The sequence below is a fragment of the Pongo abelii genome, chromosome 3, assembly GCF_028885655.2.
Source record: "Pongo abelii isolate AG06213 chromosome 3, NHGRI_mPonAbe1-v2.0_pri, whole genome shotgun sequence".
Taxonomy (NCBI): Eukaryota; Metazoa; Chordata; class Mammalia; order Primates; family Hominidae; genus Pongo; species Pongo abelii.
The window spans coordinates 103662324-103684615 of NC_071988.2; the positions used below are offsets into that span (position 1 = coordinate 103662324).

Sequence of the window (22292 nt, forward strand, 5' to 3'; positions counted from 1 at the left end):
AAACAGTATGTTTGAGTCAACTTCAAATCTCCGTATGTTCTGGATTAAAGTCAAGGTGGAATATCCTGAGATTGCCACAAAAGTACTGGAAAGCCTGCTTCCATTTCCAACATCCTATCTTTGTGAAGCAGGGTTTTCTGCAGTGACAGCAACCAGAACGAGATTACGGAGTAGACTGGACATAAGCAACACACTTCGGGTGTCACTGTCCCTGGTGCCAAAAAGGTTGGGGATCGCTGCTGTAGACCATAGATCACTTTCCAGCTAGAGGCTCAGGAAGATGGCATACCTCCCTGTGGACCACAGCAGAGACCAAGGCTGCCTTCACGCTCTTCCTCAGGAAGTTGCCAACATCACTACATCATTCAGTTCACAAACAGTTCATTGTGGCCTCTTGTGTGTTGCAAACAGCATGACAGGCCTAGCACATAGTATAGCCCATCTCTTCTTCCTGGGTTTAAGTCAGTCTCTGTGTTATATTATTTTGTACTATATATATATTTTTTGAGACAGAATCTTGCTATGTTGCCCAGGCTTGTCTTGAACTCTTGGGCTCAAGGGGTCCTCCTGCTTTAGGTCCCCAGTAGCTGAGATAAGAGGACCATACCCAGTTTATGTATTCTCATTTTTACTTTAAAAGTATTTTATTTATTTTATTTTATTTTTGAGACAGGCCACTCCTATCGTCCAGGCTGGAGTGCAGTGGCTTAATCACGTTTTACTGCAGCCTCAAATTCCCAGGTTCAGGTAACTCTCCCACCTCAGCCTCCTGAGTAGCTGGGGCTACAGGTGTGCGTCACCATGCCAGGATAATTTTTGTAGAAGCAGAGTCCCACTTTGTGGCCCAGGTTGGTCTTGAATTCCTAGGCTCAAGCAATCTTCCCACCTTGGCCTCCCGAAGTGTTGGGATTATAGGTGTCAGCCACCACACCAGACCTAAAATAATTTTAAAACACACAAGTACTATATGAATACAATTTAATTCTAAAAATCCAGACACACAGAAATACATACAGTAACAAAAGAGAGTCCTCTGCACTCCACCCCCAACCACTTTCACTCTGAAAATAGGCATATAAAGTTTAAAGTGTTACCACCGTTCCTGAATTCTGCCACCAAGATCTTCTGGTCAGCTTTCTCTGTTTCTCTGTTTCTCTGTTTCTCTCTCTCTCTCTCTCCAATCTCTCTCTCTTTAAGAGACAGAGTCTCATTCCATAGCCTCAGCTGGAGTGTAGTAGCACAATCATGGTTCACTGTAGTCTACATTTCTGACCACCTTCACTTCTGACCGACCAGCTATAAGTTTGGAAGCTCCCACATCCCCTTAAGTTCTGATAATTCACTAGAATGACACAGAACTCAGGAAAGCTCTATATTTGTGATTACGATTTTATTATAAAGGATACATATCAGAACCAGCCAAATGAAGAGACACATGGGGAGAGGTCGGGGAGGGTCCCAAACACAGAGCTGCTCTGCTGTCTCTGGATGTGTCACCTTCTTGACACACTGACATGTTCATAAACCAGGAAGCTCCACTGAGGTTCAGTATTCAGTATTGGGGTTCCATTAAGTAGGCATGATTAATTGAATCAACAGCCACAGGAATGGACTGAGACTCTTCCCCTCCCAGGACACTGGGTGACATCACATGCCTCAAAGCCCCAACTCTGTAATCACATGATCAGCCCCCTTCCTGAAGCTTTCTAAGGTGCCCAGCATGAGTCACCTCATTGGTGTAAACTCAGGTGTGATCTGAGAGTCTCATGAAAAACAAAGATACTCCTATTACTTCGGAAATTACAAGGATTTAAAGTCTCTCCCCAGGAACCACGGATGAGGCCAAATTCTCTATTATACAACAATAACCAAGAAAAATGAAAGTCCACATGAAAACCCATGCATGAATGTTCATAGTAGCATTATTCATAATAGCCAAGAAGTGGAAATAATCCACATGTTCGTCAGCTAATGAATGGATAAGTAAAATCAGCTATATTCATATATTCATATGTCTCGGAGGCCTCCAAGCTCGCCCCTATATTTGATGAGAGGACCCACAGGATGTAGTCATACTCATGGTTAAGATTTATTACAGCAAAAGGATACAAAGCAAAATCAACTAAGGGCAAAGTCAAGAGGAAGCCAGGCACAGGCTTCCCAAGAGTCCTCTCCCAGTGGAGTCACCCAGGATGAGATTAAATGCCCCAGCAATGAATTGTAATAGTTTGTGAAATGGTGTCTGCCAGGGAAACTCATTAGTGACTCAATGCCTAAGGTTTTTATTGGGAGCTGATCATGTAGGCACCCTCTGCCTAGCAGGTACCAAGATTGCAGACTCCAGGGGGAAAACAGGTGGACAGCACAAACCAGAGTTCATACAAATAGTTAAGGCAGAATAAACCATCCATATCAGTTAGGGAATGGTGGAAATCTCCCCAAATTCAAGGTCCCAGACACCAGTCAAGGGCCAATCTGGTAAGCAGGCTTCTTTATTTATTTATTTATTTATTTATTTATGAGATGGAGTCTCGCTTCGTCCCCCAGGCTGGAGTGCAGTGGTGCGATCTCGGCTCACTGCAAGCTCCGCCTCCTGGGTTCATGCCATTCTCCTGCCTCAGCCTCCCGAGTAGCTGGGACTACAGGCGCCCGCCACCACACCCAGCTAATTTTTTGTATTTTTAGTAGAGATGGGGTTTCACCGTGCTAGCCAGGATGGTCCGATCTCCTGACCTCGTGATCCGCCCCGCTCGGCCTCCCAAAGTGCTGGGATTACAGGCTTGAGCCACCGCGCCCGGCCGTAAGCAGGCTTTTCTAAGGATAGCAGTCTCCAGCTTGCTGTGTTAATGCTTTTTTTTTTCACACCATAGGATAGACTATTATTCAGTGATAAAAAGGAATAAAGTACTGATATGTGCTCCAACATGGATGAAGCGGGGAACATCACGTTAAGTGAAAAAGCCAGTAACACAAGGCCACATATTGTATGATTCCATGTATATTAAATGCCCAGAAGCAAACCTATAAAGACAGAACAGACAGTAGTGGTTGCCTAGGGCTGGGAGGTCAGAGAGAAATAAGGAGCAATTGCTAATAGGTAAAGAATTTCTTTTGGGGGCTATACAAATGTTCTGAAATTGATTGCAGTAATGGGTACACAGCTTTGTCAATACACTAAAAACCATACAATTGTACTCTTTAAATAAATTAATTGCATGAAATGTGAATTATAGCTCAAAAAAGCTGTTAAAAATAAAGAATGTGGCCGGGTGCGGTGACTCACGCCTGTAATCCCAGCACTTTGAGAGGACGAGGCGGGTGGATCACGAGGTCAAGAGATTGAGACCATCCTGGCCAACATGATGAAACCCTGTCTCTACTAAAAATACAAAAAAAAAAAAAAAAAAAAAAAAAATTAGCTGAGTGTGATGGCGCGTGCCTGTAGTCCCAGATACTCAGGAGGCTGAGGCAGGAGAATTGCTTGAACCCAGGAGGCAGAGGTTGCAGCGAGCCAAGATCGCGCCACTGCACTCCAGCCTGGGGACAGAGGGAGACTCCGTCTTTAAATAAGTAAATAAAGTAAATAAATAAATAAATAAATAAATAAATAAATAAAGGGGCCGGGCGCAGTGTTCATGCCTGTAATCCCAGCACTTTGTGGGGGCCAAGGCAGGCAGATTACCTGACGTCAGGAGTTCCAGACTAGCCTAGCCAACATGGCAAAACCCCATCTCTATCAGAAAATACAAAAATTAGCTGGGCGCGATGTCATGTGCCTGTGGTCCCAGCTACTCAGAGGCTGAGGCAAGAGAATCGCTTGAACCCAGGAGGCAGAGGCTGCAGTGAGCTGAGATCGCGCCATTGCACTCTAGCCTGGGCAACAGAGCGAGACACTGTCCCCACACCCTCCAAAAAATAAAAAAAGAAAGAAAGAAAGAAGAGAAGCAGTTGCTCATTTTAGTGTAAGTGCCTTTTTTTTTTTTTTTTTTTTTTTTGCCTTTAGGAATATAAATTCAAGAATATTTCTAAGCAAAAAGCAAGAATAAAATCCCAAAGGAGAATGTAGTTAGCTGAGGTATTATACTTCTTGGGTGAGCTCATAGAAATCTTCAATTTATTATATAATTTTTACTCATAAAGTTTATATTTCCAATCGTTGAATCAGCTGTTGATTTTAAGCAATGTGTGTCACAACTGCTAATGACAGGAGTCACATCAGTGATTGAAGAGAAAAATGCACATATGTATTTGTGCTAATAGTTGTTATGCTTGCCTCTATCCTTTTTTCTATACAATATACTGTACTACTAGCTAACATCAAAAGCCCTCCTTTAGAACAAAATATAGTAAATTAGTAAATCCCCAGAGGCCAGGCGTGGTAGCTCATATCTATAATCCCAGCACTTTGGGAGGCCCAGGCAGGCAGATAACTTGAGCTCAGGAGCTCGAGACCAGCCCAGCCAACATGGGAAAACCCTGTCCCTACTAAAGATACAAAAATTAGGCTGGGCACAGTGGCTCACGCTTGTAATCCCAGTACTTTGGGAGGCCGAGGCAGGCAGATCACAAGGTCAGGAGTTTGAGACCAGCCTGACCAACACAATGAAACACCGTCTCTACTAAAAATACAAAAATTAGCTGGGTGTGGTAGCAGGCATCTGTAATCCCAGCTACTCGGGAGGCTGAGGCAGGAGAATCGCTTGTACCTGGGAGGTAGAGGTTCCAATGAGCCGAGATTGCGCCTCTGCACTCCAGCCTGGGCAACAGAGCTAGACTCCATCTCAAAAAAAAAAAAAAAAAAATTAGCTGGGCATGGTGGCGGACACCTGTAATCCCAGCTACTTGGGAGTTTGAGGTGGGAGAATAGCTTGAACCAGGGAAACAGAGGTTGTAGTGAGCTGAGATCATGCCACTGCACTCCAGCCTGGGCAACAAAGCAAGGCTCTGTCTCAGAAGAAAAAAAAAAAAAAAGTCCCCAGAGACTTTAGCCATCTTAGCAGATCACCCTTGTGAACCCAAAAGGAAAGTGGAAATATGAGTTTTGAGTAGGTAAATTGATCTGCTGACATTACCAGCCCAGCATTCTCCAGGCTCTTCATTTCATGAAGAAAGACCTAGCCTTCCCTCTTGATGTTCACAGCAGAACTGCTGGGTAGGTTCTCCTATACACAAACTTCTGGGCATTCTTTTCTTCCCTTTGTTTCAGAAGTACTATTGTATATCCTTCACTGGCACTGTGCTGTATCCAAAGCAGTTTTTTCTGTTTCATTTTCCTGTGAAAAAAATTAAATTCCCGGTTTTTTGTTCTTTCTAACATCCCCCTTCTGCAACAGTCTCTTTATGACTCCAGATCCCCACAGCCCTTTTTTTTTTAATCCCAGCTATTTCTCCACATATCCAAAAATTATTTCTACCAACTGCTTCCCATTTTCTTAGTGCATGTTTCCAGCTGTTGGCTTACCAAGAGAGATTTAGATAAACTAAAATACATTAAATATGTATATGATTGATATGCTCTTTAACTTTCTATTTTTAAGTAATATTTTTAAGTAAATTTCTATTTACCTTTTTTTTTTTTTTTTAGACGGACCCTCGCTCTGTCCCCCAGGCTGGAGTGCAGTGGTGCGATCTCTGCTCACTGCAAGCTCCGCCTCCCAGGTTCACACCATTCTCCTGCCTCAGCCTCCCAAGTAGCTGGGACTACAGGCGCCTGCCACCACGCCCGGCTAATTTTTTGTATTTTTTTAGTAGAGACGGGGTTTCACTGTGTCAGCCAGGATGGTCTCAATCTCCTGAGCTCGTGATCCGCCTGCCTCGGCCTCCTGAAGTGTGGGATTATAGGCATGAGCTACCGTGCCCAGCTGAGTAATATCTATTTTTAAGTTACTTATTTTTAAAATAAAAATGTCACATTGTAGAAAATCCATAAAATATGGGTTTTTTCCTTTTCTTTTGTCCTGTTTTTTTTTTTAATTGCTACTAAAAAGTAGTCCTTACCATTGTTTAAGTTTGAAAAATGCCTACACTTAATTATTTCTTTCTTTCTTTTTCTTTTTTTTGAGTTGGGGTCACCCAGGCTGGAGTACAGTGCCATGATCTCCACTCACTGCAACCTCTGTCTCCCAGGCTCAACCAATTTGCCAACCTCAGGCTCCCAAGTAGCTGGGACCACAAGCGTGCACCGCCACACCTGGCAATTTTTTTGTATTTTGTATTTTTCGCAGAGACAGGTTTCACTGTGTTGCCCAGGTTGGCCTCGAACTCCTGGGCTCAAGCGATCTGCCCGCCTCGGCCTCCCAAAGTGCCGGGATTACAGGCGTGAGCCACCACTCTAGGCCAAACAATTATTTCAATTATTCTTCCTGAGTAGAAAGTGAATGAGCAAATATTTGTGATACCTAACGGTCATTTCAGGAAGCCTAAAGATATTTTAAGGATAAAAAACATCTTAACATTTTTATTATTCTGAATTTAGGGCCTAATATAAAGGCAGAATGAAGAAGAATTGTCAGAAGATATAAGGTATGAACAGAAATTATAATTTTTAAAATCCAAGACCTCTGGGCACGGTGGCTCACACCAGTAATCCCAGCACTTTGGGAGGCCGAGGCGGGCGGGTCACTTGAGGTCAGGAGCTGGAGACCAGCCTGCCAACAGGGTGAAACCCCGTCTCTACTAAAAATACAAAAATTAGCCAGGTGTGGTGGTGCGCCCAGTGGTGTAATCCCAGCTACTCTGGAGGCCAAGGCAGGAGAATCACTTGAATCTGGGAGGCAGAGGTTGCCGTGAACCCAAATTGTGCCACTGCACAATTTGTGCCTGGTCAACAAAGGGAGACTCCGTCTCAAATTAAAAAAAAAAAAAAATTTATCTGGGCGTGGAGGCACATGCTTGTAGCTCCAGCTACTGGAGAGGCTAAGGTGGGAGGATGGCTTGAACCTAGGAGGTCAAGGCTGCAGTGAGTGGAGACTGTACCACTGCATTCCAGCCTGGGTGACAGAGCGAGACCCTATCAAAACAAACAAAAACTCCAAAAGATAGTTATAGTTATTATATGTATTTAAAAACCACATCAGTAGGGAACAGTTATTACTAGGAACTTAAAAGTGAGGAATTTTTTGTCAAAATTATTCCAGAGTATGCCAAGAAGTCTAGAGAATTAATCGAATATTTTGGTGTTTAAAAAGGATAGCTGTTATCTGGTCACAGACTAACTTAGTCATTTTCCAAAAAGAAAATCCAAATTCTAATTTGACTCTTTTTTATTTTAGAATATCATCCATGCAACAATTTTTAGTCAAGAATTTATGTTTTTAATAAATCTACTAACATTGATTTCACCTTAAAATTTTTTAACCATTTATAGATGATTCTTCAATTGATCTTAATATACATTTATATGTGTGTGTTTAGACATATATAATTATGTGGCTATGTAAATAAGTTACAAAATTAAAGCTGTTAACTTTAAGATAAAATTAATCCTATCAGTGTATTAAATAATGTATTTATACTTGAAATTATAATATAAATATATAAAGAATTTATTTAATAAATAAACTATATTATCTTGCATACATATTCATATTTCTCTGTAATTATTATGAGTATAGTCTTTATTGTTTTATTAATTATCACTTTTAGCCAAAGCAACCAACTTTTGTTTTTTGCAGGGAAGTCTAGAAGACAGTAAACCGAGAAATATCCACCTAATTTTTTTGGTACACATTTTAGACTATCTTCATAAATGTCAAGCTGGCAAAACAAACCAATATATGATATCATTCAAAGCATTTACACAGTTTATTTTTGCTTGTTTGTTTGCTTATTTTATTTTTTATCAGATCCCCTATTCGGAAAAGCACATTTACACATCCTGTTTATAGTCATTTTATAACGTTATAAGAATAAGAATAGATCACATCTGTATTTAGTGACCAGAGGTTTTTTTTGTTTGTTTTGTTTTTGTTTTTAATCACTTGACACTTTATTGAACGCAAAACAAGATTTAGCATCTTTGCCTTCGTTGTACACAGCTAAAGCGTGAGCCCAGGGAGGGGAGGACTGTCTGGCTTTCCTTGGTGTGGGAGGTGTGCACCCTGCAGTCCTGTCAGTGTTGTGGGAACATCAGCCCATGTTCTGTCGGTTGCCATAGCCCCAAGGATGGGTGTCCTTCCAGTCATCCCACTCCGGAGCTCTGTAAAGTGTTTGTCCATCATCCTCTTCCTCCTTTTCTTCTTGATGTTCCTATTGCTGAGCTGCTTTTCTGAATTCCTCTGGTGTTGCCTTGGCTATTTCCTGATCTGGTAATGCTCCATATTTCCGATGTTGCTCATACCAGTCACTCACCGTCATAGTTGCCAGACTTGGATAACCTGCTCCAAATACTTTGGCTTGGGCCGTGTTCTGAGTGAGAATGAAGGGTTTCACTGGAGGCCTCTCCTGGTGAGATGAGTTAGAAGTTGATGCCTCCTGAAGAGTCTCTTTCTCTTGGGATCTTTATTTCCTGGTCAGGGCTCTCAATCTCTTCTAAGCTGATATCAATCCGCCGCTGAAGGTGAAGAAGATAATATTCACAAACACGCTCATCATCTGCTTGACCACTTTCCACAGCAGATTTCATTGCAGACAACCTATGCTCCAACTCCTTCTTCTGCTTGTCTCTCTCTATTTTACCCTGTCTTCGAGATGCCATAGCAACAAGCCTAGGATAAGCCATGGAGGAATTAGCGGTGTGATTTTCGGCTGAGTTGTTCTTGGCTTTGGGCAGCTCAAACTCTGCCACATGATAGCAATGACACTGAGTTAAGTGGTTTATAAAGTGGTCTCGAGCCCGCTGCAAATGATCTAGACGCTTGCTGGGGTTGACTTGTTTCATGGTGAGGGCTCCTTGAAACGCTGGCACCAACAGGTACTTCAGGTCGGTGGAAGCAATCTCTTCCAAATCTTCATTTCGGCTGAACAACTCGAGCTGCGATAACATTTCGGCAGCCTTCTCAAGGAGGTCCACCCAGGCCCTTGAACACCTTCTCCTGGACTATCCGGAAACCGGCGGATTCAGTCCCTACTTCTACTTCGTCCAGAATCTGTTTGCCGGTTTCCAACAGCTCGGGGGGACAGCGGGAGCAGTAGTTCATCTTCAGCAGCCATCTTGGGGAGGGCTTTTTTTTACTTTTCTTTTTCTTTAAATTATAAAATTTCCACATGTGCATCAGTGGTTCCTTTGAAGACATCACAAGTCTCAGAAGATTAAGGTTTTTCCATCATATGCTATGACCAGAGTTTTGTACCATTTTTTAACTTAAAATTGTTCAAGTATCCAAAGATCATATATCAATTAATTTGTTTTATAAGTTCTTAAAAATTTTAAAACTTGGAAATTAAAATTTTAATTAACACATTTTATAGTATTATAGGAATTTCACATAATCAAAACCTTTCAAAAGACATCTGTAATTACATTTTTATTTAATTAAACACCATATTATATTTCAATCTTGAACAATTTTTGGAAATAATAAGTTATTTGATTCTTAAGCCCAATATAAAAATTTAGAAAGTTTAAAGCATTAGAAATTTAACTTCAGTATTATGAAAATTAAAATACAGTGTTAGCATTTTTACATAACAAAATACCATTTTTAACTTTTTCTGTTTAGAAATTTTTGATTATTTATGTGGACTAGATATTTCTAGCATGCACACGTGACAACAAAATGATTTTTTTTAAGTCAATTCACCTTTAAAATTTCTTGAGGGAGGATAGGAGGGAGAAAACAGGAAAACAAAGTGAGAAGAATCCAGATACAGTGGCATGCACCTATAGTCCCAGCTACTCAGGAGGCTGAAGCAGGAGGATCACTTAAGGCCAGGGGTTCGCAGCTGTAGTGTACTGTAATCACGCCTGTGGATAGCCACTGCACTCCAGCCTGGGTAACATAGTGCAACTCTGTCTCTTTAAAAAAAAGAAAGAAAAGAAAAGAAAAAGCAGGAGCCAGCTATAGATACATATACAATTATTGGAGAAAAGCTAATAATCTTTCTGCTCTAAGGAGAGGGGAAAAGTTTAGATATAGAAAAACCCATTTCAGGATACACATGCACACACACAAGTTGTTACACCTGGTTGAAACAGTAACTTGGGCCCTTGACAATTTTGCCAACTCATAGAATAAAGCAGCCAATATTTATTAAACCCCTAAGAATGGAAATGAAGGATGTTTGGGGAGGGAGGGAGTCTTTCATTAAACTAAATGATCTCTCTTTTAGAAAGATAAGACAAAAAAGAAAAAACATTTTAAAAAGAGAAAAAAAATTTAATAAAAAAGAAAAAGAATAGAGAAGACAGTCCCCTCATGAGACTTGGGTTTTTTTTTCCTTTTTCATTCTAAGACATGTCTAAAATGAACAATCTTATTTGAGCCAAAGTTCTCCAGAGTAGCCTCTAAAATTCACTGTCCTCTGTGAAGTTATGCCAGGAAGCAGTGCAAGTATCTTACAGGCAAACCACAAGAGGTTGGCTGGTGGTCAAAAATAAAAATATTACTTTTATAAGTAATATAAAAGAAACTTTTTAAACAAATTCTCTCTCTCTTTTTAAAATACAAAATATAAAAGAAAAACTCATGAATTTGGGCCCTAACCCCAAGGATAAATTGCTCTGCCTACCAACTCAAGAGATCAGCATGACTCTAAGGGACCAAAGAGATAATAAAAGTCCAGATTCAATGCAAAACCCATATAATCAAGGACAGACAGGCCTAATGCAGGGGAGACTCAAGAAGTCTCAGATGCGCATATTATTACCAAGCGTTCTGGTTCATGGCAGCGAGGATCTTGGCCATACCTCCATGATACTGTTCCAGCCCAATCAGCCTCAGACCATCAGGGACAAACCTGTAGTTGAAAGAATTATGGTTGACTGACTTGCTGCAACAAGACAGACTGCACATCAGAGAAACTATGAGATGTCTCACCAAACAAAAGAAAAGATAAGATAAGGGGCTGGGCACGGTGGCTCAAGCCTATAATCCCAGCACTTTGGGAGGCCAAAGAGGTCTGATCACTTGAGTCCAGGAGTTTGAGACCAGCATAGCAATGTGGTGAAACCCTGTCTCTACAGAAAATACAAAAATACTAGCCTGGCGTGCTGGCATGCGCCTGTGGTCCCAGCTACTCAGGAGGCTGAGGTGGGAGGATCACTTGAGCCCAGGAGGTGGAGGCTGCAGTGAGCTGTGATTGCACCACTGCACTCCAGCCTGGGCTACAGTGAGACCCTATGTCCAAAAAAAAAAAAAAAAAATAGATAGGGACTGGGCATGGTGGCTCACACCTGTAATCCCAGCAGTTTGGGAGGCCAAGGCAGGCAGACCACGAGGTCAAGAGATCGACACCATCCTGGCCAACGTGGTGAAACCCTGTCTCTACTAAAAATACAAAAATTAGCAGGGCATGGTGGCACATGCCTGGAGTCCCAGCTACTTGAGAGGCTGAGGCAGGAGGATCACTTGAACCCAGGAGGCGGAGGCTGCAGTGAGCCCAGATCACGCCACTGCACTCCAACCTGGCGACAAGAGCGAGACTCTGTCTCAAAAAAAGAAAAAAGAAAAAAGACAGGATTTGGGGAAGAGAGATATTTAGGTGAAAATTAAATAAAGCAGTATTTTGATAGGATCAAAGCAAAATAGGGTTGTATGTAAAGTGGGACAACATCAGATCTGGACTGCAAAGGAAAACAGGTTCCTGTTTCTTTTCTTTCCTTTTTCTTTTCTTTTTTTTTTTTTTTTTTTTTTTTTGAGACACAGTTTCACTCTGTATCCAGGCTGGAGTGCAGTGGCACAATCTCGGCTCATTGCAGCATCTGCCTCCTGGACTCAAGCCATCCTCCTGCCTCAGCCTCCTGAGTAGCTGGGACCACAGGCGTCCGCCACCACACCCAGCTAATTTTGTTATTTTTAGTAGAGACAGGGTTTTGCCATGTTGGTCTCAAACTCCTGACCTCAGGTGATCCACCTGCCCCAGCCCCTCAAAGTGCTGGGATTACAGGGGTGAGCCACCACGCCTGGCCATGGTTCCCGTTTCTTTGGGTACTAGAAAGTTAAGGTGGAATGTTGTTTTCAGAAAGTCCTTCTCTGAAGCTTTGCACCTGGATTGGAAATTAAAGTTGCTTCTTTGTGCCTTAGATGTTCCAAGTAAGAGTGGGATATTTCATTTTTCCTGACATAATTTCAGTGGTTTCTGGTCTATCATTTCAGGGAACCAAGCTTCTCAGGCAGAGAGAAAACAGTAGTCACTCCAGCAAGGGGGTTGTTTTTATGCTTTACAGCTGCAGCATGTCCTTGAGAGAAACATTATTTCTCTTTAACTTTGCAGCTAACTTTATTTGTATGTGTCCTCCCAGATTCATGCGTAGCAGGGCATATTTTTATTTTCTCAGTCCCAGCTAATTTATTTTCTCAGTTTTAAAGCCTGCAGAAATGGGCCAGGCACCATGGCTCACTCCTGTAATGCCAGCACTTTGGGAGGCTGAGGTGGGCGGATCACTTGAGGTTAGGAGTTCAAGAACAGCCTGGCCAACATGGTGAAACCCTGTCTCTACTAAAAATACACAACTAGCTGGGCGTGGTGGCAGGTGCCTGTAGTCCCAGTTTATCAGGAGGCTGAGGCAGGAGAACCGCTGAGACCCGGGAGGCGGAGGCTGCAGTGAGCTGAGATCATACCATTGCACTCCAGCCTGGGTGACAGAGCGAGACTGTCTCAAAAAATAAAATAAAATAGCCTGCAGAAATGGTGACATAGTGTTCTCTCTAACACCATTCAGGACAGAAAGAAAAAAAAAGAAAAAGAAAACGAATAAGCATTGAGATTTTATAGATCAACTCTTACTAGTCTAACATAGTTAAGGGATATGGACTGGTATATAGATGGTCTTGATAAACTTTTCCACAGGAATCCAAGCTAGGGAAAACACCTTTGAACACAATACTGGCATGCAGGTTGATGTACAGAAAAGGGCACAGGCTTTCTAGCCAGTCAGGTTTGAATTCTGTCTCTAACAGGACAAGACATGGGCAAATTATTTGTCCTTGCTTAGGTTTTCATTAACAGATGTTCATGGAGCAAGTTACTCTACAAGGCTCTAAACTGGATTTCTCTCATCAGGATTATTGTGAGAATTAAGTATGTTAGCAGGCGAATATATTTAGCACTGTTCCTGTCCCCCAAAATATGCTACCCTGAGTTTTGAAATGTAAAGAAAAGTCTGGAGGAGGAGACTGTTGACTCATTGGCGGTCAGGATCCTAACAAATAGGGGCAGAAATGATTGTAGCTTGCACGAAGGGAGCAGGAGTCTAAGGATAATCTTTAAGAACCAGAGACAGCCGGGTGTGGTGGCTCACGCCTGTAATCCCAGCACTTTGGGAGGCTGAGGCGGACGGATCACGACGTCAGGAGATCGAGACCATCCTGGCTAACACAGTGAAACCCGTCTCTACTAAAAATACAAAAAATTAGCCGGGTGTGGTGGCGGGCGCCTGTAGTCCCACCTATTCGGGAGTCTGAGGCAGGAGAATGGCGTGAACCTGGGAGGCGGAGCTTGCAGTGAGCCGAGATCCGGCCACTGCACTCCAGCCTGGGCAACAGAGGGAGACTCCGCCTCAAAAAAAAAAAAAGAACCAGAGACAAGGCCGGGAGCGGTGGTTCACTCCTGTAATCCCAGCACTTTGGGAGGCCAAGGTGAGCGGATCACAAGGTCAGGAGATCGAGACCATCCTGGCTAACACGGTGAAACCCCGTCTCTACTAAAAATACAAAAAAAATTAGCTGGGCGTCATGGCGGGCGCCTGTAGTCCCAGCTACTCAGGAGGCTGAGGCAGGAGAATGGCGTGAACTCGGGAGGCAGAGCTTGCAGTGAGCCGAGATGGCGCCACTGCACTGCAACCTGGGCGACAGAGTGAGACTCCGTCTCAAAAAAAAAGAACCAGAGACATATAGTATGTTATTTTTCCTAAAATGATCTTTTTCATATATTAATATTTCTGAAATCAGGATACAATTTAAAATCTATTATGTATATTTAATAGAGTATTTCTTTTTCTTTTTTTTTTTTGAGATGGAGTCTCGCTCTGTCGCCCAGGCTGAAGTGCAGTGGTGCCATCTCGGCTCACTGCAAGCTCCGCCTCCCGGGTTCACGCCATTCTCCTCGCTCAGCCTCTCGAGTAGCTGGGACTACAGGTGCCCGCCGCCTCGCCCGGCTAATTTTTTGTATATTTAGTAGAGTCGGGGTTTCACTGTGTTAGCCAGGATGGTCTCGATCTCCTGACCTCGTGATCTGCCCGACTCAGCCTCCCAAAGTGCTGGGATTACAGGCGTGAGCCACCGCGCGCGGCCTAAAATTTCTTTTTTGAGACAAGGTATTGCTTTGTTGCTCAGGCTGAAGTGCAGTGATGTGATCATGGCTCACTGCAGCCCCGACCTCCTGGGCTGAAGCTATCCTCCCGCCTTAGCCTCCAGAGTAGCTGAGACTACAGGCACACACCACACACTGAGGCGGGCAGAGGCTGAGGCAGGAGGATTGCTTGAGCCCAGAACTTTGCAGCTGCACTGAGTCGTGAATGTACCACCGCACTGTAGCCTGAGAAACAGAGCGAGAGCCTGTTAAAAAAAATAGATAGGGCCGGGCGTGGTGGCTCACGCCTGTAATCCCAGCACTTTGGGAGACCGAGGCGGGTAGATCACCTGAGGCCAGGAGTTCGAGACCAGCCTGGCCAAACATGGTGAAACCCCGTCTCCACCAAAAATACAAAAAAATTAGCCGGACTTGGTGGCAGGCGTCTGCATTAGCAGCTACTCGGAAGGCGAGGGAGGAGAATCGCTTGAACCCGGGAGGCGGAGGTTGCAGCGAGCCGAGAACGCGCCAGTGCACTCCAGCCTGGGCAAAAAGAGTGAAACTCCATCTCGAAATAAAATAAAATAAAATAAATAGATAAATTACAAAAAAACTGATTCTGATTAAATAATTTCAGAGAAATAAAAAGAAAATTTATGGCTGGGTGAGGTGGCTCACGCCTATAATCCCAGCACTTTGGGAGGCCAAGGCAGAAGGATCACTTGAGCCAGGAGGTTCAGGCTGCAGTGAGAGAGAAAAGATGTTCATGAGAGAACATGAACCAGAAAAGAAAAGAAATAAAAATTTTAAAAAGAGATGTTATTTTTAAAATAAAATATGTATATCACCAATTTTACCATGTGCAGTTTTAGGTAAAATCATTTTTATTTGATGCCATTACTAATAGTAATATTCATTTTGAATTTGATAAAAGACTGATAATTTGCATTTTTTCTTTTTCTTTTTTTTTTTTTTTTTTTTTTTTTTGGAGACGAAGTCTTGCTCTGTTGCCCAGGGTGGAGTGCAATGGCGTGATCTCTGCTCACTGCAACTTCTGCCTCCCAGGTTGAAGCCATTCTCCTGCCTCAGCCTCCGGAGTAGCTGGGATACAGGTGTCCGCCACCACGCCCGGCTAATTTTTTGTATTTTAGTAGAGACGGGGTTTCACCATGTTGCCCAGGCTGGTATCGAATCCCTGAGTTCAGGCAATCCGCCTGCCTCGGCCTCCCAAAGTGCGTGAGCCACTGTGTGCCCGGCCAATAATTTGCATTTTTTCTTAGAAAATCCATGAGAAATAATGAGTAATTCCTTTTTCATCATTCAGGCTTCATCCATTGTAGTAGGTGCTCTAATATATTACTAATCTAATTTTCCCACATACTCAGTTTCTGTATAAAGTAATAACTGTCCACATTGTGACGATTACAAAGAGTAAATCGTGGTATATTAAATATTCTGAATGATCAAATTGACAGTCAAAATACCCTGCTTCAATGACAAACTTATAAGGCAAAAATCCAAAATTTTTTTTTTTGCGTTTTGGGAACTACTAATTAGTTCAGTCATATTAAAAGGTAAAGAAAGAAAACTAGGCTGGGCACATTGGCTCACACCTGTAATCCTAGCACTTTGGGAGGCCGAGGCGGGTGGATCATGAGGTCAAGAGATCAAGACCATCCTGGCCAACATGGTGAAACCCTGCCTCTACCAAAACTAGAAAAATTAGCCAGGCCTGGTGGCGGGCACCTGTAATCCTACAAATTCGGGAGGCTGAGACAGGAGAATCGCTGGAACCCGGGAGGCAGAGGTTGCAGTGAGCCGAGATTGCGCCATTGCGCTCCAGTCTGGGCGACAGAGCAAGACTCTCTCTCAAAAGAAAGAAAACTAAAGAAACTTTAAGTTACCATTACATCTGTCTTAAGCTAAAAAAAAAAAAAAAAAAAGTTAAGACCAATGTTGGCAAATATAACAAAATCAAATTAATTAATACAAAAATTTTGTAAGTAGCTCTGTAGATTATTCAGTCTTTTTGGAGAGCAATATGGCAATAGTGATAAATTATACTACTTTGGGAAATGTACAACAAACAATTACCACAATCCAAAGGAATAAAGAATATTGTACAGTGAGGTTTATAGTCTTCATAACAATAACTCTAAAAACTAAATTTCATCCATGATGTTATAAAACTGGTGGCATGTGTACAAAAATATATACTCCTCTATGAACATTTAGTTTTTTACAGTAGTCAATGTCATTTACATTTTTCCACATTTATACCACCTTCTTTCCCTTTCATTCCTTTATGTATCCCTGGGGGATCACTTATCTTCTACAATTAGTATTAGCTTTAGAATTTCCTTTGGCGACAGCTTTCTGGCGATTATGTGTTAATTTTTTTCTCACAGAAGATTAGAAGATGTCTTTTATCACTCCAAATCTTTTTTTTTTTTTTTTTTTTTTAGAGACAGGGTCTCGCTGTGTCTCCTAGGCTGGAGTGCAGTGGCACCATCATAGCTTACTGCAGCCTTGACCTCCTGGGCTCAAGTGATCCTCCCACCTCAGCCTCCTGAGTAGCTGGGACCATAGGCACACACTACACTCAGCTAATTTTTTAACGTTTTGTTAAAACAGGATCTTGCTATGTTCCCCAGGCTGGTCTCGAACTCCTGAGCTGAAGCAATCCTCCCCTCTCAACCTTCCAAAGTGCTGGAATTACAGGCATAAGCCATTGCACTTGGAGTCATCTCCAATGTTACAAGAATTTTGACTGATTGGCAATTCTCGGTTGTAGTTACCCTCAACACATTCAGTACATCATTCCACTGTTAACTGTTTTTCACAGTTTCTATTCAGAAGTCAAAAGAGTAAAAAATCAGCTTTACTGTTGCTTTTTCTTTTCTTTCCTTCTTTTGTTCTTTCTTTCTTTCTTTCTTTCTTTTTTGAGACAGGATCTTGCTCTGTTGCTCAGACTGGACTGCAGTGCCACGATCACGGCTCACTACAGCCTCGACCTCCTGGGCTCAAGTGATCCTCCCATTTCAGCCTGCAAAGTAGCTGGGACTACAGGTTCGTGGCCACCTTGCCCTGCAATTTTTATTTTTATTTTTTAGTAGAGATGAGGTCTCCCCATGTTGCCCAGGCTGGTATTAAACTCCTGGGCTCAACTAGTCGTCCCACTTTGGCCTCCCAAAGTGCTGAGATTACAGGCAGGAGCCACTGCACCCAGCCGGTTGTGGGGGTTTTTTTTAGATAGTCTTTATCAGGTTGTGGAAGTTCCTTCTGCATTAGTCCGCTCAGGCTACCATAAGAAAATACCACAAATTAGGTGGCCTAAACAACAGACATTTATTTCTCATAGTTCTGGAGACTAAAATCCAAAGATCAAGGTGCCAGCAGGATTGGGTTCTGTTGAGGCCTCTTTTCCTGGCTTATAGATGGCTGCATTCTCACTGTGTCCTCGCATGGCCTTTTCTCTGCGTTTGTGTTGGTGAAGTGGGGGAGATCTGATGTCTCTTCCTTTTCTTATAATGATAGTAGTCCCCTCAGATTAGGGCCCCACCCATATGAACTCATTTAACCTTTCTTTTCTTTTCTTGAGACAGTGTCTCGCTCTGTCGCCCAGGCTGGAGTACAGTGGCGCGATCTCGTCTCACTGCAACCTCTCCACCTCCTGGGTTGAAGCGATTCTCCTGCCTCAGCCTCGTGAGTAGCTGGGATTACAGGCATGCGCCACTACACCCGGATAATTTTTTTTTTTTTTTTTTTGAGACGGAGTCTCGCTCTGTCGCCCAGGCTGGAGTGCAGTGGCGTGATCTCGGCTCACTGCAAGCTCCGCCTCCCAGGTTCACGCCATTCTCCTGCCTCAGCCTCCTGAATAGCTGAGACTACAGGCGCCTGCCACCGTGCCCGGCTAATTTTTTGTATTTTTAGTAGAGACAGATTTAACCCTGTTAGCAAGGATGGTCTCAATCTCCTGGCCTCGTGATCCGCCCGCCTCGGCCTCCCAAAGTGCTGGGATTATGGGCTTGAACCACTGCGCCCGGCCTAATTTTTGTATTTTTAGTAGAGAGGAAGCTTCACCATGTTGGCCAGGCTGGTCTCAAACTCCTGACGTCAAGTGATCTGCCCGCCTCAGCCTCTCAAACTGCTGAAATTACAGGCGTGAGCCACTGCGCCTGGCCTCATTTAAGCTTCATTATCTCCATAAAGACCCTGTCTCCAAATACAACCACATTGGAGGTTAGGGTTCCAACATATGAATTTGAAGGGGGAACACAATTTACTTGATAACACCTTCTATTTCTAGTTTGTTGTGTGTATTTGTTTTTTATCATGGAAGGGTATTATATTTTGTCAAGTGCTTTTTCTGTATCTGTTAAGGTTAGCATGTGGTTTTCTTTATATTACTACGTGTGGTATATTGATTTTCAGATGTTTGTATTCCTGGGATACATCTCTTCTGGTCATCGTGTATAATCCTTTTTATATGTTGCTGGATTCAGTTTCCTAACTTTTAGGGTTTTTTGCTTTTGTTTTTGTTGAGACAGAGCCTCACTCTGTTACCCAGGCTGGAGTGCAGTGGGCGATTTTGACTCACTGCAACCTCCACTTCCCGGGTTCAAGCAATTCTCGTGTCTCAGCCTCCTGAGTAGCTGGGATTACAGGCATGCGCCAACGTGCCCGGCTAATTTTTGTATATTTAGTAGAGACGGGGGTTTCATCATGTTGGCCAGGCTGGTCTCGAACTGCTGACCTCAAGCAATCCACCCGCCTCAGCCTCCCAAAGTGCTAGGATTATGGGCATAAGCCACCATGCCCAGGCTTGGGGTTTGTTTTGAGAATTTTTGTGTATGTATTCATAAGAAATATTGGTCTGTAGTTTTCTTTTCTTGTTATGTCTATGTCATTCTTTAATATCAGAGTAATACTAGCCTCATAGAATGAATTGCAAAGAGTTCCCTCTTGTTTTTTGGAAGGATTTGTGAAGAACTGGTGTTAATTCTTCTTTAAACATTGTGGTAAAATTCACCTTGGAAGCATCTAGTCCTGGACTTTGCTTCATGGAAAGTTTTTCTTTTTAAATTATTAATTCAATCTCATTACTTGTTATATATCCATTCAGATTTTCTTTTTGTTTTAGTTTTTATTTTACTTTATTTTTTTGAGACAGGGTTTTGCTCTATCACCCAGACTGGAGTTCTTTAGATTTTCTATGTCTTCTTGAGTTAATTTCAATAGTTTTTGCTTTCTAGGAATTTACTCATTTCATTTGGGTTATCTAATCTGTTGCTATACAGTTGTTCATTGTACTTTCTTATATTCCTTTTTATTTCTGTAAGGTCTGTATTGATGTCTCCTCTCTTATTCCTGATTTTAGTTATTTAAGTCTTCTCTCTTTTGTTATTGGCCAGTATAACTATTGGTTTGTCAATTTCGTTGAGTTTCAAAAACCAATTTTTGGTTTTGTTGATTTCTCTATTGTTTTTATATCCTCTATATCATTAATTTTCACTTTAATCCTATTAGTTCATTTCTCCCGCTGGCTTTGAGTTTGATTTGTTCTTCTTTTCCTAGTTTCTTAAAGTGGAAAATTAGTTATTGATTTCACATCTTACTTTTTATTTTATTTTGTTATTATTATTATTATTTTTTGAGACAGGGTCTCTGTTGCCCAGGCTGGAGTACAGTGGTGCCATCTCGGCTCACTGCAACCTCTGCTTCCCAGGGTAAAGTGGTCCTCCCACCTCAGCCTCCTGAATAGCTGGGACTATAGGCACAGGCCACCAAGGCCCTGCTAATTATTGGTATTTTTTGTAGAGACCGGATTTGCCATGTCGCCCAGGCTGGTCTCAAACTCCTGGCCTCAAGTGATCTACCCGCCTTGGCCTCCCAAAGTGCTGGGATTACAGGTGTGAGCCACCATGCCCAGTCCCAATATTTTATTTAAAAAGCAAGATGTCAGGCCAGGTACAGTGGTTCACACCTGTAATCCCAGCACTTTGGGAGGCCGAGGTGGATCGCTTGAGGCCAGGAGTTTGAGACCAGCCTGGGCAACATGGCAAAACCCAGTCTCTACAAAAAATACCAAAAATAAGCTCACGTAGTGGCGTGGTGGAACATACCTGTAATCTCAGCTACTTGGGAGGCTGAGGCAGAAGAATCGCTTGAACCTGGGAGGCGAAGGTTGCAGTGAGCCAAGATTGTGCCACCGCACTCCAGCCTGGGCAACAAAGCGAGACTCTGTTTCAAATAAATAAATTAATTAATTAAATTAAATATAGGCACTTACACCTATAAATTTTCCTCCATGAACTAACTTAGCTGGATCCCATAGTTTCATATGCTGTTTTAGTTTTTATCCATCTCAAACTACTTCTCGGTTTCCCCTGTATTTTTTCTTTGACTTATTGACTATTTTGGAGTTTGTTGTTTAATTTCCACATACTTGTGAATTTCTCAAATTTCCTTTTGTTAAGTCCTTATTTGATTTCATTGTGGCCACAGAAAATACTCTGTATGACTTCAATCTTTCTAAATTTATTCAGGCTTTTTTTAAAAATAATGTATCATACAGCTTATGCTGGAGAATATTCCATGTCCATTTGAAAAGAATATGTGTTCTGCTATTGTTGGGAGAAGTGTTCTATAGATGTCTATTAGGTCTGGTTGTTTTATAGTGTTATTTGAGTCTTCTGTTTCCTTGTTGATTTTCTGCCTGGTTGTTCTATCCATTATTCAAAATGAAGTTTCATTGTTTACTACTATTGTTCTTGAATTCTGTCAATTTCACTTAATGTGTTTTCCTTAAATGCTTTGAAGCAATAAGACTACAAGCCTTTGCCAAGGGGCTCTCTGAGTGTATTGGGGAATGACTTTGATGCTCCAGCAGGCTGGTAACAATTCTGAGTTAGCTTTCTCTTCCTGCTTGTGTAGACCCTCAAGGTCAAGCAGCAGTGAGAGATTAGCCCTTTCTCAGCTGTTTCCTGGGCATGTGCACAGGTCTGCCTGTAAGTATGGCCTTCTAGAGTCTCAAGAATGTGTTGGAGATTTTTAAAGCCCTCAATGGATAATTTATTCCCCAGTTTTTATTTCTTTGTTTTATTTGTCAGTCTCTAATTAGCCCAACTCATATTGCCACCTCAGATGGGTGTGATGTTAAACAATTGCCATCGAATGTTTTTGGGACTCAATCTAGGGCTACAGCTTTTTGCATAGAGTGAGCTCTCAGGTGAGATAAGGACAAATTTGAGTATACAGCTTGTTTCAGTGAATTACTAGGTAGGTCAAATAGTTGCAATTCTATAGGAATTGGTTTTTGTGGGGTACTCTAAATCTGTTGTGTCCCAGTGGTTCCTAAGCATCTGGTTTTTGTATTCACTGTAGTTGCAGAGATGTTGGTTTTCAAGGCTACCATGGAGCTGGAGAGAGGAGGATGAGAATACACAAAGCTCCCTATTCTTACTGAAATAAAACCCCCTTTTTTTTTTTAGGGCGGGGGGTGCGGATAGTCTCATTCTGTGGTCCTGGCAGGCTGCAGTGCAGTGGCATGATCATTGCTCATTGCAGCCTCTAACTTCTGGTCTTAAGCGATCCTGCCTCAGCCTCTTGAGTAGCTGGTACTACAGGCACGTGCCACCATGCCCAGCTAATTTTTTTTTAAACGGAGACTCGCTCTGTCACCCAGGCTGGAGTGCAGTGTCGCGATCTTGGCTCACTGCAACCTCTGCCTCCCAGGTTCAAGCGATTCACCTGCCTCATCCTCCCGAGTAGCCGGGACTACAGGCGCGTGCCACCACGCCCAGCTAATTTTTTGTATTTTTAGTAGAGGCGGGGTTTCACCGTGTTAGCCAGGATGGTCTCGATCTCCTTACCTCGTGTTCCTCCCACCTTGGCCTCCCAAA

General features: G+C 42.5%; 1 non-coding gene and 1 pseudogene across 1 annotated transcript; both read right to left on the minus strand.

Moving 5' to 3' along the window:
* Window positions 1-7753: 7753 nt before the first annotated feature.
* Window positions 7754-9150, minus strand: LOC100442144 (immunoglobulin-binding protein 1-like; annotated as a pseudogene).
* Window positions 9151-9206: 56 nt separating this feature from the next.
* LOC112133262 (small nucleolar RNA SNORD42) lies at window positions 9207-9273 on the minus strand. Its single transcript, XR_002914934.1, has one exon. It is a non-coding gene; the product is annotated as a small nucleolar RNA SNORD42 (small nucleolar RNA).
* Between the last annotated feature and the right edge of the window lie 13019 nt (window positions 9274-22292).